This window comes from Rattus norvegicus, chromosome 3 (assembly GCF_036323735.1).
Source record: "Rattus norvegicus strain BN/NHsdMcwi chromosome 3, GRCr8, whole genome shotgun sequence".
NCBI classification, from domain to species: Eukaryota; Metazoa; Chordata; class Mammalia; order Rodentia; family Muridae; genus Rattus; species Rattus norvegicus.
The window spans coordinates 112389300-112405205 of record NC_086021.1 but is presented as its reverse complement, the minus strand read 5'-3'; positions in this window follow the sequence as shown (position 1 = coordinate 112405205).

The following is a 15906-nucleotide window of genomic DNA, read 5'->3' as shown; positions in this document are numbered from 1 at the left end:
AAAAAGCCATTAAACTTGGAAGGTAAGGAGGTAATGGGGGAGAATTAGAAGATAAATTTGATTCAGACATATTATATGCACTTATGAAATTCTCAAACAATAAAAAATTGTTTGCACAATGGGATTTGCCATGAAAGATGACCAGGCTTACCTAGTCTCAAGAGAACTTGTCTTGGTCAGTTCAGGTGTCTCTAGCAAAGTACTATAAAAACAAATTTATATCTTGTAGTTCTAGTGGTTGGAAGTCTGCAATTGGTGGTGTCAACAAGGGTGCATTCTAGGGAGGGCTGCAGACCCTCATCTGTGCTTTGTATATTCACATGGAAAGATCACAATTAGCTAACTCTATGCCTTCTTTTTCTAAGGGACCCAATCCCATTTATGAGGGCTCTGTCTTCATGTGATCTCAAATTTCCAGAAGCTCTAAATTCTATCATACTAGGAGGGATCACAATTTGGGAGAAGAATTCTAGTGGACACAAGCGTTGTGTCATTGTAGAAGTTGCAGCATATGACAAGTGGTGTGCCATTTCCCAAGAGGAAAATAGACAGGTTCTAGAAGTAGGCAGTGAGTGTTAAGTACCAGGATGGAGAGAATCAAGAGGTCAGAAGTGACATTCTACAAACATCTCATGTGTTAGATGATGCAGCTTCTACTGCATTGTGTGTGTGCGTGCGTGCATGCGTGTGTGTGTGTGTGTGTGTGTGTGTGTGTGTGTGTGTGTGTGTGTCTAGACATTAATTAGCCTCAGGTATCATTACATAGGAAATATCTACACCATCTTTTTGAGATAGGGTCTTTTGTGGGGACCTGGACCTCAGCAATTAGGAAAGGCCGGCTGGCTCGAAAGTTCCAGGGATTGCAGTATCTTTAGATGGCCTGCTCTGGGGTTACAAGTGTGTGGCAATATGTCAGGCCTTTTACACAGATGCTGGAGATCCATTACACAGCAAATGTTTTAGGGACTGATCTATCTCTTTAGCCCTGCTTTCCCCCCAAATCTTCACAATATTTAATGCACTACACCCTCCTCTAGCTAGGTAACACCTTTTACATAAATCAGCATGAATGGCTTCTTTCATAGTTCTCCTAATAAGTCTTCAACCCTACTCTTGGCTCTACAGTCTGGAGGTAACTTTGGTGTTTTCTACCAATAGAAAAATGGTGACAGAGGAGTGACCTTCTAATGTCCTTCTGTCCCAAATTCCATGCCATAGAAAAAGACATTTCCTCTTCCTCTCTGTCCTCTGTCCTTGAAATCACCCTGTCCTATCGCTTCTGTGAAAATTGGAATGGAAACCTTTGTTCCCACGGTGGTGAGGAAATGAGCTCGTTTCCAGTCTAATGCGGATGGGTGGGGGTGGGGGCTATTCCTTAGACAGCAATACTGAGACTTGGAAAGGATAAGGTAATTATTGAGATTTATACCAGTGGGGGGGGTGGAGGGCTGGGATCAGCTCCCCCTGACTTCATGGCCCTCCTCGCAGTCGTCATTACATGGAATGCATCCATAAACGACGGACTCACTCATCTGCGCGGCTGCTTCGCCCAGCAACGCTACCTGAGGGCTCCTCTCATCTCCGGCGTTGGCCTGGCAGGAGATGCTCCTTGGCCAAGTGCCCATTTGCAAGTCTGTTTACCTGCTTACCTGCTTACTGTTGTACTTTTGAAAAAGCTCTGGGCTTAGAGAGGGCTCTTTTCAATCATTGACTTGGAATTTTTTTTCCCCTCATAATGCCAGCTAGGCAAAAATTCACTGGTATGCTATCTTTTACATCAATTCTGAAATCATGTAAAGCTAGATATGTTTAAAGACAGACCTGTAGTGAAACTGTCAAACACAACCATATGTGCAAGTTAGCATCTCTCTCTCTCTCTCTCTCTTTCTCTCTCTCTCTCTCTCTCTCTCACACACACACACACACACACACACACACACACGAGAGAGAGACAGAGACAGAGAGACAGAGAGACAGAGAGAGGTAGAGAGAGAGAGAGAGAGAGAGAGAGAGAGAGAGAGAGAGAGAGAGAACCTACCTACCCCCTCAACCCAAGTTTAAAGCCATCGTCATTTATTCTCACTTGGCTGTGAGTTAGTAGGTCTTTGCTGGGGAGACTCAACTCCAACTCCTATGATCTTCATCTTCTTCCTTGACCTTGTGCCTTTTATGATGGAAAGAAACTTAAAAAACAAGTCAAAACGTGGGGAGATGATTGAGTTAGGCCCAGAACTAATGATTGAGTTAGACTCAGAACTGATGTAGTATTTCTGTTTCTTTTTTAATTTTTTAACATATGTGTATGTTTGTGTCTGTGCAAGTGACCACACTAACTGAAGAAGTCATTAGTCAGATCCCCTGAGGATGGGAATTACAGGCAGTTATGAGCCATCCAGTGTGAGTGCTGGGAACCAAACTGGGGTCCTCTGCAAAATTGTGATTGGCTTTGAACCAGAAGAACTCTTGCAGGTAAGCCTAAAGAGATAGAGGAGCGTGCCCTATTGTGAGAGGGCTTTGCAAAGCAACAAGGCAAAGGCGAGGCATGGGGCCAACAGACTCTTCTGGAACCATAAAACATATGGCAGAAGGTAGATTTTATCTCTGGGGCGAGAGAAAGTTTGAAAACAGGGACTGGTGTGCAAACGGCTTCAGAGGACGTACAGGAAGAGGACACAAGGAAGACGTGAGCACACAGATGTTCAGCCATTCACTCTTTGTAGCTTATATTTTCCATACATACATAAGGTTTTGCTTAATACATTTTGAGTTACTGGAATCTACATAACTAAGGAAACTGGAAAGCCAGAGACTCTCAGATTCAGGTCTATTTCAACATAGTTCTTTAAATTTATGCAATGCTGTACAAATTTGTGATTTTTCTAATCTTGTTTACTCTCACTTGCCTATATAAATAATGGTGTTATTTTTATTATTTTTATTATAAATAATAATGCCAATATAAATTATCTGACATTTGGACATTGATATCATCTACATACATATTTATAAACATAGCATGTTATTCACACTTTAAAAAGACACAGCCCTTGCATTTTAACTGAGTCTGTTTTCCTTACTTCCTTTCAAGGTAAACTCAGCTAAAGCCACAAAGTTGTTACCCCGGCGGTTATTAGTCAGGATTGATTGGGTTTGATCTCTGGGTTAATTTCACATGTAATCATATTATAGTTAGTCACACCTAGTGGCTCTATTAATTCAAATGTATTTGTACTTCCTTACCTATTAATTACAACCACCTCTGAAGACTGATAGGGTCTCAGCCACTGAAGATAAGTCACTCCCGCATATTAGGGAACAAATTACTGCTTCCCACACAAGAACTTGTAGGAATATTATTGATGCCCTCTTTCCTATCTTCCTGCATTGCAGATGAAGGCTGTACCTGCTAACTGAACAAGCACTGTGAAGACCAGGTCTACACTGGCTGACAAGTTGCTTGAACCACGGTCTGGGAATAAAGCCAGTAGAGATGTGACTATTGGGGTGGGGGCGGCACTTTTATGATATGGATGTGAATTTTATTTGTAAGATTGGTAAACGTGTGTTTGAGAGACCAGTACTTCATGTGCATTTAAATCTCTCCTAGTGTGGCTCTGATGTTTTGGAAGAAGTTGAGTGTTCTAGAAGTTAAATGACTTTCTCATGATTAATAATTAGGACTGGAACTCAGACAGTGAGTTCTAGGTGCTATCGTATGAATGGTTATCAGTCCATTGTCCAAGGAACTCTGCTTCTTCAACCTTCTAGTGTGGACTAAAAACCAGCAGCCCTCCAGGCATCCCCCAGGCCTGCCTTCATTGCTAGACTGGGACAGTATATATATATATATATATATATATATATATATATATATATATATATATATATATATGTGTGTGTGTGTGTGTGTGTGTGTGTGTGTGTGTGTGTGTGTGTGTATTCATTTTGTTGGTCCTCCTATCCCAAAGGCAGCACAGTCGTACAATTCATTGTCTTCCTAGTGAAATAATTATTGATTGCTTTCCAATGCATTATTATTATTGTTATTAATTAACTCTGGCTATTCTTTGTTTAGAGGACAAGAACAGAGCTGTCCTGTAGTACAACAGGCTATCAGGCTTGTTCCTCGAATCTACCTCCCTTATCTGGGCATGGGGCTCCTTGAACTGAGCTCATCTGTAGTACCACTTCGGCAGTGGGTGATGAGGACTATGATGTATAGCTGCGAGTGCAATTAAGGTGTCATTACTGCTAAGCTCTTCAATATACTGAACAAATTCAGATGCGGTAACTGAGAGGGGTCAGCCTAAAGCCCTGGAACTTCTTTGGTGGTATTCTGTCTTTGGGGATGTTGCAGTAGGCAGACGTGACCCTGCGACTGAGGCACCGACAAACGCAGGAAATGTGATTCTTGTTCATCACAAAGTCATTTTTGGATTTTCCCAGAATACAATTCTGGCAGGGTGGTGCTGAAGGAATGCCATAACTGCTTAGAGCACATAGTATAACTGTAGAGGATCAAAGAATTCAGTTCCCAACACCCAGGAACAGCTTTTAACCAACTCTAATTCCTGATCCAGGGGATCTGACGCCCTCTTCTGGCATCCGAAGGCATGAGCACTAATGTGCATGAACGAGGGTATGAACATAAATAAAAGGCAAAGGCTTCCCACCTCTCCCCAAGTAAAAGAAATCCTGACAAACCGGTCTTGGGCAGGACACTTTTCCATAGAATCCTGCCCCTCTTCTGAAGAATAAAACAGAGAAGCTTAGTCTGCAGTTTTAGGAAGGCTCAGAAAAGGTACTGAAAGGGAATGCCAAATGTTGCCAGACAGTTTGTCACAGAGTGCCTGGCATCTAGTAGATGCCAGTAAACATTTGTCTTGCCTATCTGTCCATTTGGGAAGTTCTTCAATGTTCTGAAATTCTGGCATTCCTACCAAACAGCTCAAAAGACAATTTAAGAACTTATTTTACCTATTAAAAAAAACCTATAAAGTAACTGACTTTCCATCTGGCTTTCTAGCTTGTTTGGCCTTATGAATGGCTCTCCCAGCCATCAGCATAAGGAAGATGATGCCAATAGGAGAGGAAGGGCTGGGCTTGAGTCACTGTGGGAAAGAAGGAGAGATAGGGAGCTGGGGCAAGTCTATCAGTGTGCAGTTTGTTAAAGGGACCAGGGTTTTCCAACAGCTTTTATGCCTTCATTACTGTCCTCCCACCCCTAGGCCACAGAACTGCATGGCAAGACAGCAAGTGCTTCTGCATAAAAGCTGTCTCTTTGGTCCATCCATCCATCCATCCATTCGTCCATCCATCTGTTCATCTGTCCATCCATCCATCCATCCATCCATCCATCCATCATCCATCCATCCACTCACCCACTTACTCTTTCACTTGACCATTTCTCCATGTCTTTTATGTATGTATGTGGAAAACTTTAAAGAAAAATTACTTACTTCCTGTCTTCACTGGGTTTACAGTTTGTACCCAGTCATATGGTGCTGTGGGGAATGTTCTGGTAAGGCTTCTGGGGGGGAAGGGGTGACTGATCTAAGGTCCCTTGAAACTCTTTGGAATGAACAAGGAAAGGTACAGAAGGGTAACAAAAGGATTTCACATTCAAAGATTCTACAAAAAGAACCTGTTTGGGGATATAAGAACAAGTTTGATTTGGGTGTGACCCTCCTATAGACGCCTCTGGGACTATAAAAGGCTAAATCTTGGGAGGAAGCCATGAGGTTTCCAGATATTATCTTCTTCTAGAACCTCAATTTTCCCAGCTGTAAAATGGGACTATGTCTCTTCTTAGTAAGAATGTGATCAGCAGCAGCTGTAGGAGGTGTCAAGCCCTTCTCCTGTGGTCTCAGGCTAGAGTTGGAAGCTACTGCTCATGCCAGTTACAGAACTGGTTGCCATGGGGAGCTATGAGGGCATTGCTGCACCCAGTGGGTGCCACCTGCTTAGCAGCACCCTGGTAGCTCTTTTTCTGCGTGTCTGGGCACAGCATTCTGGGGTGTCCTCAGGGCAGGATTGTCTCAAGGACATTAGCTTCTCCTCTAGGCATCTCATGCATGCTCAAGTGAAAGAGCAGAAACTTTCGGTACATTCCAAATGGCAAGGCTTAGCTGGGAGCTGAGTTCTAAACTTAACCTGCTGTGTACTATAGGGCAAGTCACTTGACTTCAGTGGACCTTGGCTGTGTTTTCTATAATATGGGCAGAAGATCTGTCCCCACAGATTGCTAGGAAACTTAAATCATGCTTAGCAAGGTTCATAGCAAACACCCAAAGTTAACATCTCGGCTTTTTTTTTTTTATTAACTTGAGTATTTCTTATTTACATTTCGAGTGTTATTCCCTTTCCCGGTTTCTGGGCAAACATCCCCCTAATCCCTCCCCCTCCCCTTCAGTATGTGTTCCCCTCCCCATCCTCCCCCCATTGCCGCCCTCCCCCCAACAATCATGTTCACTGGGGGTTCAGTCTTAGCAGGACCCAGGGCTTCCCCTTCCACTAGTCTTACTAGGATATTCATTGCTACCTATGAGGTCAGAGTCCATGGTCAGTCCACATCTCAGCTTATTTTTGTTGGGAGCTTTGAAACTTCAGCTTGCTTTCTCATCTCAAGACCCTTACTTCTTCCAGCAGCAATGACAAGGCCATAGCTACTACTACTGTGTTTTAGGATAGTTCTCGCCCATGAGTGGTCAGAACATAGAGGAATTCTGGATGGAACACCCTAGTGCATCTGTGAATGACATCCAAGCTGGCAAGTGACTTTTAATAAGTGCCTAGAACGTTCATAAGTTGGAGCAGAGACTGAAGGAATGGCAATCCAGAGCCTGTCTCACCTGGGGATCCAGCCCATACATATACAGCCACCAAACCCAGACACTATTGCTGATGGCAGGAGCCTGATATAGCTGTCTCCTGAAAGACTCAACCAGAGCATGACAAATACAGAGTCAGATGCTCACAGCCAACCATTGAACTGAGAACGGGATCCCCATTGGAGGAGTTAGAGAAAAGATTGAAAGAGCTGAAGGGGTTTGCAACCCCATAAGAACAACAATACCAACCAACCAGAGCTCCCAGGAACTAAACCACCACCCAAAGAGTACACATGGAGAATCCCATGGCTCCAGCTGCATATGTAGCAGAGGATGGCCTTGTTGGGCACCAATAGGAGAAGCTCTTGGTCCTGCCAAGGCTGGACCTCCCCAGTGTAAGGGAATGTCAGTGCAGGGAGGTGGGAAGGGGTGGGTGGATGGGTGGGGGAACACCCTCATAGAAGAAGGGAGGGGGATGGGATAGGGGGATTAAGGATGGGAAACCAGGAAAGGGGATAACATTTGAAATGTAAATTTTAAAAATACAATAAAAAGAAAGTCAATCTTCAACATAGACAAGTCTGTCCACCACGCAGTTACAAGTCGTGGGGACCATAGGACGAGAATGAGGGGTGAAGAAAAGGAAGAATATGAGAAGACCCCAGAATATGGAGAGCCTTATGTTCATTAGAGCTGTGGAAGGCACGGGGCTTTCTCAGCATCATGACACTGCCTGGCTGGGTGCCTTTGGTTGAGTCCACAAGTGTTTATTGAACATTCCCTATGTGCTAGGCACTGTTCTAGTCTTGAGGACTTCACACAGGAGGCAAATCTACATATGACCTCAGTGGCTGCCAAGAAGAAGGCTAGTCAACTCCCTCAGGATTCCACATACCTCACTTCTTCCACAGGACAAGATGCACTCACAAGATCCACAGGCAAGGTTTGGTAGAAGCTGTGGCTGTGAACATCTGTGGCTGACCCCTGTTCACTCCCAGAAGCTGTGTCACTTGTTCCAAAATTCCAACAGTGTCACTCTCCTACACCCCCCACCCCCAAGCAGCTTCTCCAGCCTGTGAAGAATGAGGAAAGGAGCACCCGAGGAAATGCAAGAAACCCAGGTACGAGCGGAGAGACGCTCATACTCGGCAAGTCCTGGTGTCAACGGTTATGGCGATACTCCATGGCACTTCCAGTGCTAAGAAGATAACAGAAGATGGGGATGTGGGTGGGAGCATGGAAGGCAGGGAAAGAGATAGCTTCTCCTCCCAGGAAAGAGCACTGATTCAAACACTGTGTCCCTTAACAGTGAGTATCTGTACGGAGTGCACTCTCTAAGCGTCAGAGCCTTGCAGGCTCACACATTTTTTTCCTACTGGAGGTCAGAGTGCAATCAATGATTAGAATATGAGGAGTGGTGGGCAGTGAGCCCCCGAGGAAGGTAAAGGAATAAAGGCTTAGGAGTGACAGGGACTCGTGGCTTAAATGACATATCAGCATGTTAATTCTAACACCCGGAGAATTTTTGTCCTGAGACTAATCATTTTTTCTGGAGGAAAGCAATTTATTGTCTGATTCTAGATAATATGCTTAATTCACCCCCAATTTTTCTGAAATAAGCCTAAGTTAGATCATTTAGGCAAAAAATAAATGAACCTTTGGAAACAACAACAACAACAAAAAAAACCCCTTCAATCTCATTCAGCCTAGACCAATGAAGCGTATAACCCTCCTGAGTCTTTCCTCTCCCTTCTCCTTCCCTCCTCAGACTCCTCTCTCACACATTCACAGCTTAAAAAGGGTTATGGCACAGCATGTCACAATATTCCTTGATAAGCTTTCCTGATGGGTAGACCTGTCTACATTATTTTATGTAACTGTTCTATCTACATATGCAAATTCAATCAACTCATGCCCAGTAGTTGAGCATTCCGTTAAATATTTCCACACTGACCCTCTAAATATTTGTCCTTGTCCTTGATGAGTTAGCAATGTAAGGGACCCAGAAGTGCTGTGTGGACCTTGTGGGGTTATTGTGATCTAGGGAGATGGTTTATTGTTCTTGAGGAAGCTTCCTATCCTCACCCTTGAACTTGGATTGGTAACAATGCCCTCCTTAAAGGACATTCCAAGGAAGAAAGCAGGTAAGCAAGCAGGAATGTGCCTCAGTCAGAGAAACAGCTGATATGTGCCAGAACCATGGCATATTTAATCTCCAAGGGAGCACGCTATCATCCCTGTCTTACAGAACTGGAAGCTAAGGCTTGGGAGGCTAGATCCATCACTCAAGAGAGGGAACCAGTCAAGAGTCCTTAACTGTCACCTCATTCCATCGTCTGAACAAGATGGGTAACCAGAGCAACCAAATGACACTCTAGCACTTTAAAGGCCAAGTCCCTGGGACCTGAAGGCTTTACCATCTTGGGTGACTTGGGTTCAGGTCCCCGGGGGATTTTCTTTCCCCAGTTATTTTAGAACTAAGTCCTATTCATCTCCATGGGTGCTTGCTGTCAGGTCGCACAACAGGCACTGGGGCCACTGACCACAGCAGACCCACTTAGGCTGGAATGGCCACTCGACATTCTTGTCCATCTTGTGCAGATCCTACTGGTTTTCTTCTGGTTCTTGTATCTGAAGAATGAGCAGATGGCTCTCTGCACGTGTTATTCTGAGTTGGGGGAAGTGGAGGTACCCAGTAGGAAGGACCTCAACACAATCTATAGCTTAGTACCACAGCTCTTTCCTAAACGGAGCTTTACATCTGCTCTGTGCCCTACACAGACCACCACAGCTACCAGGTTAGCTTGGTGCCCTCTATCAGCCTCCCCCGGCACATTCCAGCATCACTGAAACGCTGTTGCAGTTTTTTCTGGTCCATGATGGCCGAAATGGCTTGATTAAGGTAGGTGGGTCTCCATGGGTGGAGATCTTAAGCATCTCAGAGTTTAGAGGCATCTCTGTATGGCATTTTACCAAGGTTGGCCATCTTTATGGACGTTGTGCCAAGGTAGCCAGGTCATGAAAGGTTCTGCGATCAGCAGCTAACCCAGAACCATGAATTTCTCTTCTCCTCAAGCTGTTTGCTAAGTGCCACCCTCTGTACAAATTCATCCAGTCAACAACTACTGCCTGTGTGCCTACTGTGTACCAGGTGCTATTCTGCTGCCTCAGGAACTCGGGACACAGTAGGTAAGAATATATAGTTTCTCACTCAAAAACCCTACCGATTTCAGCTTTCTTTACAAAAGGATTTCTCTTGGGACCCTGAATGTCTTTTCTAATGATTTAGTTTTCAGAGGGTCCCTGTAAAGCCATTATCTATGTCTATACAGGTCATAATTCTAACTATAAACAAAATTTAATTCCCCTCAACAAAGACCATTAGCTCTCAGTACTTTCACTTAAGGCCATGGTCTCTTGTGCCAGACTTCCTAGGTCCAAGCCCTGACACTATGCTCCACTGACTGAGAGTAGCCATTTAACCTTTCATGCTTAGTTGTCTGGGATTACTTTTTTGTCAACTTGACACAAACTAGGGTTAACTGAGAAAAGGAACCTCAATTGAGAAAATGCTATTTCTCAATCAGATTGTCCTATAGGCAAGTCTGTGGGGACATTTTCTTGATTAATGACTAGTGTAAGAGAATCAAGCTCACTGTGGGCAGATGTTCCCAGGTAGAATGAGAAAGCAGGCTGAGTAAGCTATGAAGAGCAAGCTGGTCAAGAGTATTCCTCCATAGCCTATGTTCCAGCTCCCACCTCCAGGGTCCTGCTCCGAGTGCCCATGTGACTTCCTTACATGAGGGCTATGATCAGGATCGATAAGCCAAAAAAGCCCTTTCCTTCCTACGTTGCCTTTTGTCATGGAGTTTTATTACAACAGTACAGAGCACACGAAGACATGTCTTCATTCTAAATTGGGCCAACAGTAGTAGTTACACCATCAAGTGCTGGAGTGCCTACTGCCAGGGGCTGTTCCAAGTTCTTTACGCATTGACGCAAAGTAGCCATTATGAATACCCTCTACTACATCGTAGTAGTAAGACCCATAGTCAAAATATTAAAAAAAATAAGAACACAAAGGAATCAACTTGAGACTGCCAAAGGATTTAAACAAGCGGCTTCGGTAGTACCAGAAAACTGTTATTGTTATCACCATGAGCGGTGGTTTAAACTAAGATGCCAATGCTAGACAGGAAATTTTAACCACGATGAGAAGTACATAAAAGGCTGGTGAAATGGATCTGTGTGTAAGAGCGCTTGCTGTCAAGCCTGATGCCACTGAACCCACATGGTGGAAGGAAGAAACTGACTCCCTCAAGTTGTCCTCAGCGTCCCCATTCATGCCCCACCTCCTTTAAATAACACTTGAAAAATAAAAGCACACTGGGACTGTATCGATTGGAGAGGCCTGCCCTGTCACATGAGGCCATGGTGATCTTCAGATCCACCGAGGGCCATGTCTGGGTGGTTCTGCTGCAGCCAGGGTCTGAGTTGATGTCTGTGGCCTGTGTTACCATTGAAGGCTACTTGGATCTTCATGGTCTGTGCTGTAGCCTGAAGCCATGTTGATGTCTGTGGGCTGTGGGGGCACCGAGGACCATGTTGACATGAATGGTTTGTGCTGCCACCGAGCACTGTCACAGTGGCTCATGCAGCAGCAGAGGGCCAGGTTGATGTCTATGGAGACCATGCTGAGGTCAGTGGCACATGCTGATGTCAGGCATCAAGTAGATGTCCATGGTCCACGGTGTCACCAGACACCATGTGTAAGTCCATGACTAATGCTATCTCTGACAGTAAAGGGCAAGGAAATTACATTTGCCATGGCGTTGATGACTGCAGACTCACGGTTGAGAGAGAGGAACACAGAAGGCTTCTGTGACAAGCCCTACCCCCAGCTCCAGAACAATAGCATCCTATACAGAAAGCCAAGGATGAGAACTCTTAACGATTGTGACAAGGATGCTTAAGTGTAGCTCTCCAACACTGATGGCTTCTGTCAGTGGTAGATGTCAGGGGGCAGGGGACATGTCAATGACTCAATTTCTCTTAAGGGACTGGTCATTTGACCATGCTCCAGTGAGTATATGAGGAACATAAATTTGTTTTCTTCTTTTGGAGGGGGCGAAGTGGGGGAGATCCCAAGGGTAGGGCAGGATTGGGAGTACTGGGAAGTGATGGTACTTAGGGTTCAAGATGCAAAATTCAGAAATAATTAAGGGAGACCAAAGTGTGGACACTTCGGTTCTTCTTAGAAGGTAGAACACAGTACTCACGGGAGGAAATTCAGGGACTGAAGGAAAGGCCATCCCGAGACGGCCCTGCCTGGGGATCCATCCCACATGCAGCAGCGTGCTATTGTTTGTTTGATATAGGGTCTTATCCATCCCAGGCTGACCTTGAACTCACTATTAGCAAGGATGATCTTGAACTTTTTGCCTCTGCTTCCCTGACTGAAGTGCTGGGATTTATAGGGCGTGTGCCACTCTGTCTCGTTCATGTAGCACTCTGGTCGTTAAACCCAGCATTTAGGGCAAGCACTCTGTCAACCAAGCTATATCTTTAGCCCCAGAGTCTAAAATATTAGTGGTGTAACCATCTCAGGGTGGAGAGATGGTTTGAGGGGGGCACTTTTCATGGTTCCTAGAGAATCATTTCCTTATTATTCAGGAAAAATAATGCCACGAATCCTGAAAGATTATAAGTGAGGAAACGTCTCAGAACCACATCTGTCTCAGTTTGCAGCTTCGCATCCCCCTTGAGGGCACTGAGCCTGACACGCTCCTGAGGCCACCTGACTTGGTGACCCCCCATTTCCTGAAGTGTATGAGACCTTTACACAACCTGTGCGGCCTCTTGAATCATGAACCCCATTACTCACTTAGCTTCTTTATAGCTTTAATTATGACCTTTTAGACTACGTGAAAAGGAAGTATAATTTTGCTTTAAGAGATATGCCAGGCCTACACTCCCAACATTTCCAGGTTTCATAGAAATTGCAAGGATCATAGAAATTTAACCTGATAATTACTTCGATATTTCAAGGCACACAGTTTTACTCTCCTAGAATAATTACGGGTTGTTGTTTTTTTCTCCCAAAGTGTTTTACTTCTCTGTTAATACAGATTGTACTGGCTTCTGTTGTATGTGCCTGGAGATGGGAAGATGAGGGCCATCCTCAAAGACTCCTGGTCCACAGCATCCTGATCTTAACGTATTCTACTTCATTAACCGCTATTACAGCTTTCCTCAAATTGTAAGTTTTATGTGGTCCAGGAAAATATGCATAGCTTGAGTATCTCTACCCCCAAAAGTGCTTTTGGGTATTTTAGAGTTGTATGTATGTGTGTAATGAGATATAATGAGACATCCTGCTTCATCCAGGGTGGTTAGACAGGCAATGACAGTTCGGTTTTTTGTTTTTGTTTTGTTTTCACAAATGACTGAGTCAATATATTTAGAAAATGAACCAGTCGTATCTCTGTATTCTCTGTTTGTGAGATGGGGAACGGGGGGAAAGGGGTGTAAAAAGGAACAGGAGTGTGAGAATGTGGTTGTGTGTGCGTGCGTGCGTGCGTGCATGCATGTGTGCACGTGTGTATGTGCTTGTGTGTGGCAGGGGGAGGGACAGGAGTGTGAGAAGAGATAGAAGCATGAGAATGTGGTTGTATATGTGTGTGCGCACATGTGCCTGTGTCTGCTTGTGTGTGTGTGTGTGTGCATGTGTATATGTGCTTGTGTAAGGCAGGGGGAGGGAAAGGGGTGTGAGAAGGCACAGAAGTGTGAGAAGAATGTGTTTGTTCATGCGTGTGTGTGTATGTGTGTGTGTGTGTGCATGTGTATATGTGCTTGTGTAAGGCAGGGGGAGGGAAAGGGGTGTGAGAAGGCACAGAAGTGTGAGAAGAATGTGTTTGTTCATGTGTGTGTGTGTGTGTGTGTGTGTGTGTGTGTGTGTGTGTGTGTGTTTAGGCATGCACATGACATGGACTTGGAAGACCAAGGACAACATCAGCTTTCAGCCCTCGCCTTTCTCCTTGTTCACTGCTGTGCACACCAGGCCAGCTGACTCTCAAGGTCCCACATTTCTCTCAGCCTTCCGTTCCCTGGTGGGAACATGCTAGGATTATAGATGCCTGTGATGCTGAGTTCGGCTTTTATGTGAGTTCTGAGGATCAGAAGTCAGGTCATCGGGGTTCATGGTGATACTTAACACACTGAGCCATCTCTCCAGCCTCTGTGTTGGTGTATTCTAGGCAACTTAGACGTCATCGAATCCCTGGAACATCCTAGATGCTACGAAACCATTGCTTTTATGAGACCATTGGAGGCAGGACCCAGGATTCTCACAGTTTATAAAGAGTGTCTCATCTAACCCTTCAACGGTGACTGAGGCAATAACACAGGATCTAAAAGCAAATCAGACATGCTTTGCTGTAAAGAGTGTGAATACATGTCAAGCATGACAAACAACCACAGTTGACCTCCAGACAATTGAAATGGGCTTCGGGTGCTAAGTCTCTCAGATTAAAACCATCTCTGCCACCCAGAGTTAGAACTTGGGTTTCCAGAGATTTGAGAGTGGAATTGAAATAACAAGAAATCGGGATGTGTGTATGTGTGTGTGTGTGTGGGGGGGTGTTGATCTAGTGAGGAGGCCCAACACATTATGAGTCTGTTGAAGGGTTTGTTTCTAACATGTGATCCCCCATAGTAAATGCTCAGTAAATGTGAATGGTTAACAAATCACCTCACTTCAGGGTGTACACAAAGGGCCGGTGAGGCCGGCATTATTTTGGGCATTTGACAGATGAGCAAACAGAAGTCTAGCAGGCTGAAGTAATGTGAAGTACACACAATAGGACCAGAGCAAGGCTTAGGACTAGAGTTGTGTACCACATGCTTGGCTCCTTTTCTGTAGACGCTGGGGATCTTACTCAGCCATCATGCTCACAGGGCAAGCATTCCACTGACTGAGCCATTTCCCTAGCCCAATTATTAATCTTTTAATATTAAGTTAAAGACATAAAAAGCAATGTGTTCCACTGTGGTGCTTTCAGATGCATTTACCTAAATTCTTGTATTCGTTAAAAAAAATCCTTTGGCTGGTTCTTACTTTCAGGTTTCCTTCCCCACTCTGGCACAGAGTTTCTGGGAAAAGAACTGAAAAAGTCCAGGAAACACAGAAAGTGTTTAGATGCACATTTTTTTGGTGTAATTTCCTTCTTCCCATCCCCCGTTGTTGAAAAGCAAGAGGCAAAAGAACTTGGCACCGTTTCTACCATGCGGCTTCTTCTGGGCCTCTCAAACATTCGGATCCCTGGAAAGCCAGGATTCATGCTTACCTCCACTCTTCATTAAGTTGGCCGTGGTGTGAGGTGGGGTGGGCAGGCTGCCGGTGCCGTGGGTGGGCATGCTGAATAACACCAGAGCCACAGCTGTGTCTGCCCTTGTCAGTGGGCCAGGCTGCCTTCCCCAGTCTGCTCCTGCCTGCTACCTGCCCTCGCCCATCTGCCACAGAATTCATAAAGTGCTGAAGATCACAAACATCTGAACCCATTATAGCAAACATACTTCAATTACATTCTGATTGCGGGCTTGGCTTCCTCCAAGCCGGGAGAACAATAGTGTGAGGATCGAATTCTCCCCACAAAAGAGGCACTAATCGCTAGGTAGTTCTGTTAGTTGGGGTGTGTTAAGAAAGAAGCCATTCTCCTTGATTCTGCTGTGTGCCATTCAGTTACCTGGCAAAGCACACCCCAGATGTAAAGAAAGGATGTGGAGAGAGAGAGAGAGAGAGAGAGAGAGAGAGAGAGAGAGAGATTTAAGGCTGTCTTGAGAGACTTCCCACAGCTGCAAACTAGTCTGTTTTCTTTCTCCCTTGAGGATCAAAAGGTTGGCTTGTTAAAATGTCCCTTGCTTTCCTGGAGTTACCTGACCTGACAGTTGGTGCACACCATGGAAATTATGACCACTTTTCTAAGGATATTAAAGAATTAACTGGGGGCTCTCCTGCAGCCGACAGAGACAGACACAGATACTTACACCCAACCATTGGACTGAAGTCAGAGACCCC